The 6734-nt window shown below is 43.5% G+C and overlaps 1 long non-coding RNA gene across 1 annotated transcript in view; it reads left to right on the top strand.

The window, feature by feature from the left end:
* LOC309567784 overlaps positions 1 to 6734 on the top strand; it is a 31451-nt gene that overhangs the window by 13154 nt on the left and 11563 nt on the right. The window contains exon 2 of the long non-coding RNA XR_014225961.1: positions 6396 to 6496. This is a non-coding gene — a long non-coding RNA (uncharacterized lncRNA). The remainder of the gene's footprint in view (positions 1 to 6395; positions 6497 to 6734) is intronic.

Genomic DNA, 6734 nt, shown 5'->3' with positions numbered 1-6734 from the left:
CAATATAATTATCGGCGTTGTGCTGTGTTCCGGATTGCTGCGTAGAAGGCTCCCTTGCAAGGCTTCTGGTATCCACATATATCAAATATGACATACACCCCACATAAAAGTCTATCAAAGGTCCATTATGGGGTCTCGGGTGGAAGAAGTTAGACACAGTCCAGAGAAGAGTGATAGCCTCTTATATGAAAGATGAGCAGGTGGCTTTGATCTGACAAGGCTGCTACAGGAATGTGAAACTCATTGTAGATGCAACTACAAGAAAATATATACAGTCTATATATTTAACAGTCACTTAAAACCTTTTATTCAGTTTTAGATAGAGCACGAAAGAGTCCCATAATACCTTAAGTAAATTCTTGTCTGGGAGTGGAAAATACAGTATTTATTGAAATGCTAGAAGCAGTGGCGTATTTAGATTTTGTGCTGCCCTAGGCCTGACTAAACTTGTGCACCCCCTAATTTAAATATGACCCACCCCTTCCTGTAAAGGACACACCCCTTCCTGTTTATGGCCCGCCCTGTCATCTGTAAACCACAGACCACAACCACAGTCTATCAGTGCAGCCTCATCGGTTCCCATAAGTTCAGCCTCATCGGTTCCCATAAGTTCAGCCTCATCTGTGCCCATAAGTTCAGCCTCATCGGTGCCCCTAAGTTCAGCCTCATCGGTGCCCATCAGTGCAGCATATTAGTGCCCATCAGTGCCTGGGGGCAGAGGAGAGAAGCAGAGCATTTGGCTGCAGTGCCACACTTATTAGCATTGGCGGCCGTCGGGCCAGTTGTATTAAGTGTGGTCGGCGGCCTGCGGTCTGTCAAAATGTCCTGACCGGACGGTATTATCATACTGGTAGGTAGCAGCGTGACCGCTTTATGGGGGTACCAGACTGATTTGCCTCCCGGCCCAATTCACCACATAAGACTGGCACTATACAAAAAGGGTAGCGCAAGCCGGCGGGGACCCTTTTCATGCCAGGAGGAGGCTGTTTTTTTTTTTCGTGCAGGGTGCAGCTTTTTGCTGCCCCCCCCTGTAAAGTGCCGCCCTAGGCCTGGGCCTTGTTGGCCTAGGCCAAGATACAGCACTGGCTAGAAGTCTCTGGATGGTGTTGGGGGTTTCTTTGGAGATGGGTGTTCTAGAGGGGGTTAGGACTCTGCAGCAAACTTGGTGGCCCTGTAGGGGATGCAGTTTCTGGAAAAGACTGGGGTCTCATCAGGCTGGGCGTTTTGCAGGGTCACTGTGGGAGACTGGAGGGCACTGTGGGAGGATTAGGAGGCACTGTGGGAGGTTGGAAGGCACTGTAGGACATAGTTGGAGGTTGGGTCATTTTAGTCTGGAGGCTCTGAAGCAGGCTATGGGGCACCACGGGAGGCTGGGTGGCACTGTGGGAGGTTGGAGGCACTATGGTGTGGGGGCTAAGGACTCTCAGAGAGCCTTGGGGTGGTATAGAGGGTTGAGGGGCACCGCAGTCAATTATGGGAGTTGGGAGACACTGTAGCAGATTAAGGGTCTGCAGCGAGCGAGTGACCCAAGAAAATGGAGCAGACCATGACCTGGGGGTCAGGAACTGAACAACTTGGTAGTTTGTTATATCTCTTTGGGGCTCAAGCAGTTCTTTTGTCCCATTTTGGCATTTAGATTGCCCCCATCCACCTTGGGCTTTTGCTGTTGCTTTCGGCATAATGGAAAATAAAAACTCCACAGAGTGGGGGTCCTTCATAATGGACAGATGAAGGAGGAGAGATGGCCAGACGAAGCAGGAGAGGTAATAGTACTGTGGAAAAACATTCCCAAGGGTTCGGTGTGGAGTTTTATGTCTTAAAATGCATAAGCAATTAGGTAGTCAGTTCACGCATACCAAAGGTTCTACAGCAGTGGATCCCAGTCTCACTTCCCAAGTAACCCCAACAGGCCATGTTTTGAGAATTTTCCTTACATAAAATAACTGTAATTAATACCAAGCCATTGACATTTATTTAAACCACTCGTGCAAAGTGAAGGAAAACCTAAAAACACAAACCTTTGGCAGTACTTGAGAATTGAGGTTAGAAACATTGTGCTAGAAGAACATTTCAAATGAGAACCACAGAAGCAAAAATGCACCAAAACCAAGATGTCCTAATATACATGTAAGCAGGTTAAGTTTAACGCTGCCCCAGCCAAGAGGGTTAGAGTTAATATGCTTCCTGGGTTTTTCTTGGTGGACTTTCTTGGGTCCCATCTACTGGTCCTGTGCTGTATACAAATGGGACGGAGGTCCGATCTGGAGTGCACATAATGCAGGACATGTTGCCATTACCGGATTCCATCCATCCAGCCTACTGCCAAAGTTTGAGCACCCATGGATAAAGAGCCTTCTACAGAGTACAGGAAAAACACCAGTTCTGGAAATCTGCCATAATGATCTTATTCCTGTGCAGGTATGCAGGGGCAGCTACAAAGCCTGAGTTAGGGATTAGGGATGTTAGGAAGAAATGTGCACTGTGTTCTGTATGCTGCAAGCTTCCAGTAAAGTTTTTGAACATTTTTCCTTGCCTGGTCTGAAGTTACAAAAGAGGTGTAAGGCAGGTAACTGGCATACATGGTTCAGAGTTGGGTCAGTACAAGAGTGCAGTGTAATGCAGTATAAAAACAAAGTTACCAAGGGTAATGATGGTTCCTCTAGCAGCCTGTTGTAAGTGTGTACATGTGACAGGTGGGATAGCCTCTGGCAGGAGGAGTTGTTGTCGGCACTCTCTACATGGTAATGGGAGCAGATGAGCACTGCAGAGGTCCCCAACCTGTGCACAGGTACAGAAGAGGAAGAGTTAAGGAAGTGCACGCATGAATTACGCTGTAGGCGCATGGATGGGGCCCTATATCGTTACTAAGGTGCCTAGCGTAGCCCAGAAAAACCCATCTCGGGGTAGGCCTCCTATGGGACCTACACTTGGAGATCAACGAGGAGGGGAACATGGAGGAAATGTCAACCATCACTCCCTTAACCTCCTGCATATTGATCTGTTCCAAACAAACTTCAAATGCATTTTAGGGGTCAGAGGATGCCCTGTTCATGAAGACTTAACATGTGTTGATGAGAATGAGTTGAACTCTGGGAATAAGCAGTGGAGTGAATAAATAATACTATGTGCACAGGTAGGCTCCTCAGCAGCTGCTACAGCCATGCTCTGAAATGTGTTGACAGTTTGTTTAGAATGGATCTGTTTTAATAAAACATATTTGGATTCCTACTATGTAATTGGTGCACCATTCTTGCTTCTGTGCTTTTTTAAGGATCAGGACAGATGTGTAAATGTCCAGCATCAATCCCTGAAGTACTGTGCATTGCTGGAGGACTCTGCCCCTTCCTACCATCTTGCAAAGTAGTGTTTTGCAAATCCAGACTACCAACATTGCTTCATTCCCCTAATTATATGCAATGTTCCATAAGGGGAATAAAGCAACATTTGTAGACTGGATTTACAAAACACTACATTGTAAGATCATGGGGTGCAAACCAAACACTATCTACAACTTCACCTAGGTACAGGGTGTCCATGGTTTGTTGAAGTTGGCCAAAGGTCAATAGAGTAATAGTACATGTCTTAGGTGTACGTCATTGTAACCAAGATAGAAACAGAGAAGAAGCTAAGAAAAATAAAAGTAGAGAGAAGGTAGGGGAAGAAAAGGCAAAAGAAATCAGGACGGTGCCGGACCAGGGAGCACACACCCTTGCTGCTATCTTTAATGAGATCGCTCAACAAATAATAGCATGAACATGTCAAAATCCCAATTTTAATGTAATTTGAAATGCATAAATCTGCCCATAGCAAGAAATTTAGATTTTGCTCGTTCCCATAGGGGTGTGGGATCTGAAGTAGTTAAAAAATTGTTCCGAAGTTCCTTGACGGTTTTCTCTAGACGCATCATGCTCAATTTCTTCTTAATTGCAAACCGACCCATAATTGTGACATCATGACAGTGAAAACACCTCCTGTATTCCGGAGAGATCTAATCTCTTTGGGGGTTAATTGAAAAGAATGATCTGTGAAATGAAATGAAGTTTTCAGTTTTCACACAAAGAGATTAGTAATGCGCCACTTTGCCAGCCAACAATCATTTCAATAAAAATCTCATTAAGAAGAGATGAAGATTAAATTATCGGTTTATTAAATGTTTACAGAGGGAACATATTTGTCTCATAAACAAAATACCTAGTGAAACCAAATCTGTTCTGAGACAAGTTCTTCAAAAACTTAGACTAGTTTGGATAAAAAAAAAAAAAAAGTGGCCACCAACACAAAAGTAGTGAATGTGACTTTCATCCAACATTCTCTGGAGGAGAAAATGAATAAACTGGGTTCTGTCACCTAATTGGTTCCCTTTCAACGCTTAGCTGCGGCCAGGGCATTCCCCACCCCAAAGCTTCATGTACACAAGGGGGCGTGGGTGCTAGTGACATCATTGACCTAGTACGGCCACATTTACATATTTGGTCAATGTTATTGGGATGTGGTCATGCAACAGCTGCTGAACTGGGCTTGTACTGAATTTGCACCGAACTGAGCTCATCTTTAGAGGAAAATCAAACAAATACCCATCAATGAAAGCACATGGACCTGGAAGACTCTTTCTGCTGCAGAAAATATTTGCTGAATGTTAGATTCACTGCTTGATAAATTTGTCTCAAACAATGGTTGCTTTTTTAGGAACATCAACGCACATTGGTGTTAAGGCAGCCCATTCAAATAAAAAGGTTGGCAATTCACCAGAACATCCCTAATAATGGCTATGCTCCAGTTTTGGCAGCACAGTGCACCACCAGGCATAGTATTATATGTGTTGTAGTTCACTGCAACACGTGCATTAAAGATGCATTGCCATAGCGTGTTGAGGTATCATTCAAAGCAAATAGCACTGGAAAGCTCTATCACATGTAACGTGTATTAATATGCTTTGCAGAAATATGCGTTATTGCATCGAATTGGGAAATGTCAATGGGCCCTAAAGGGGATAGCTGGCCAAATGGCGATAGAACTCAAGCACAGAAGCAAGTCGGAGGTTAAAGTGGTTGTAAACTTCCCTATAATGTTTGTACCTACAGATAAGCCTTTAAAAAGGTATTGTAAATATCTCCTAAATGTGCACCATTTAGGAGACTTTTACTGTATACTGTGACGATGACATCATTGGTGCATGCGCTCTGAAGGAACGGCCGCCCGTGCCATTTCTTGAGAGCCCTGTGCCGTGACTGGCGGCTCCCACTCGCTTTCGCGGGATTGACGTCACGCCGCTTTGGCACAGCCGGAGTCTGTGGACCTGGAAGGAAGATGGGCGAAGATGGATGGGCCTCCAGCAGGGATGACGAGGGCTTCCTTGGAAGGTAAGTATCACACAATGTGCCTTTACTTTGCAGGTAAGAAAAAAAAGCAGACTTTACTTCCTCTTCAAAGCGATTGTAAAGCTTTGTTTTTTTTTAAATTGAAGTAAGTAGTCATACATACCTGCTCTGTACATTGGTTTTGCAAAGAGCAGCCCCGATTCCCCTCTTTTGGGTACCTCCCTCGGCGCTGCTGGCTCCTACCCCCCTCGGAGTGCCCCCATAGCAAGCCACTTGCTATGGGGGCACTTATGCGTGCTTGCTTCCGAACCATGCCCGCCCCCCTCCTGAGCCAGAGCCCCGGCTCTCGTGTACATCACTGGATCGAGATCAGGCTCAGGTATGTTTTTAGGGGGGGCTATGGGGGAGATGTATACAGGTATTTTACAGTCATGATTAGAAAGCATGATGGTAAAAAACAATCTGCCTTTACAAATACAATAAAGCATATCTAAACACAAGAATAGGAATGTAATATATTGCAGTTTAACTAATGTTGGATGTGGTTGCTGCATTAGTTTTTCTTATGGCTTTTTTTCTTTTCTTTTTACCCGGTGAGCCTGGCAGTAACAGACTTCCTTTTCTAAGCTCACTCTCTCCTCTGTATCTATGGAGGAGCAGCATTGACACCCTAGGACAGGTAATGTGTAGGACTACAGAAAATCTCCCCCTTTTCTCATCTTCGTGGGATGGACATACAGGTAGAAGGAGGGGAGGGGTGGTTCTGTAGTCCACAGAGAAAACTGGACAGAACTAATAACACTGCTTGAGATAACACTATTAACAAAGTTTAGTAATATACAAAATATATACAATGTTTAACAAAACATAAATATAAAAAAATATACCAGTATATAATGTTTAACAATATATTAATTAAAAAACAAAACAAGATAAAAATATAAATACATTGTTTACCATATATAACTAAAAAAAACAAAAACAAAAAAAAACAACAATCTAAAAATATATAAACGTAAAAAAAAAAAATAATAATATAGCATTGACCTAAAACTTTTATATTTTTCCTTTTAACAGGTACACTTAAGCTCAGATCTGATTGGTTGATATAAAAAAATGCAGACGCTGGTTCTTCCAGACAGTATGATGAATGCTTCTAGGACACTGCAGCTGGGAAGGTATACGTCAGTATGTCCTGCCACAATTTCATATTCAGGACATTGTCTTCATTATACGGCATGCAGTTATTTCTGTCAGCAAACTGTGCAAACCAAAGAAGATATTTTGGATTAAAATGACCATTTAATAATGGTGTAGAACTTACGAACACGCACACCTGCAACTAGGATCCAATTATTTGGACACACTTTCTATCACTTTGGGTACTTTGGGTCACTTTGGGTATAATTATACTAA

The sequence above is a fragment of the Pelophylax lessonae genome (genome assembly GCF_965119305.1).
Source record: "Pelophylax lessonae genome assembly, chromosome: 12".
Lineage (NCBI taxonomy): Eukaryota > Metazoa > Chordata > Amphibia > Anura > Ranidae > Pelophylax > Pelophylax lessonae.
The sequence above is the reverse complement of the archived record's forward strand: the minus strand, read 5'-3'. Positions and strand labels throughout refer to the sequence as shown.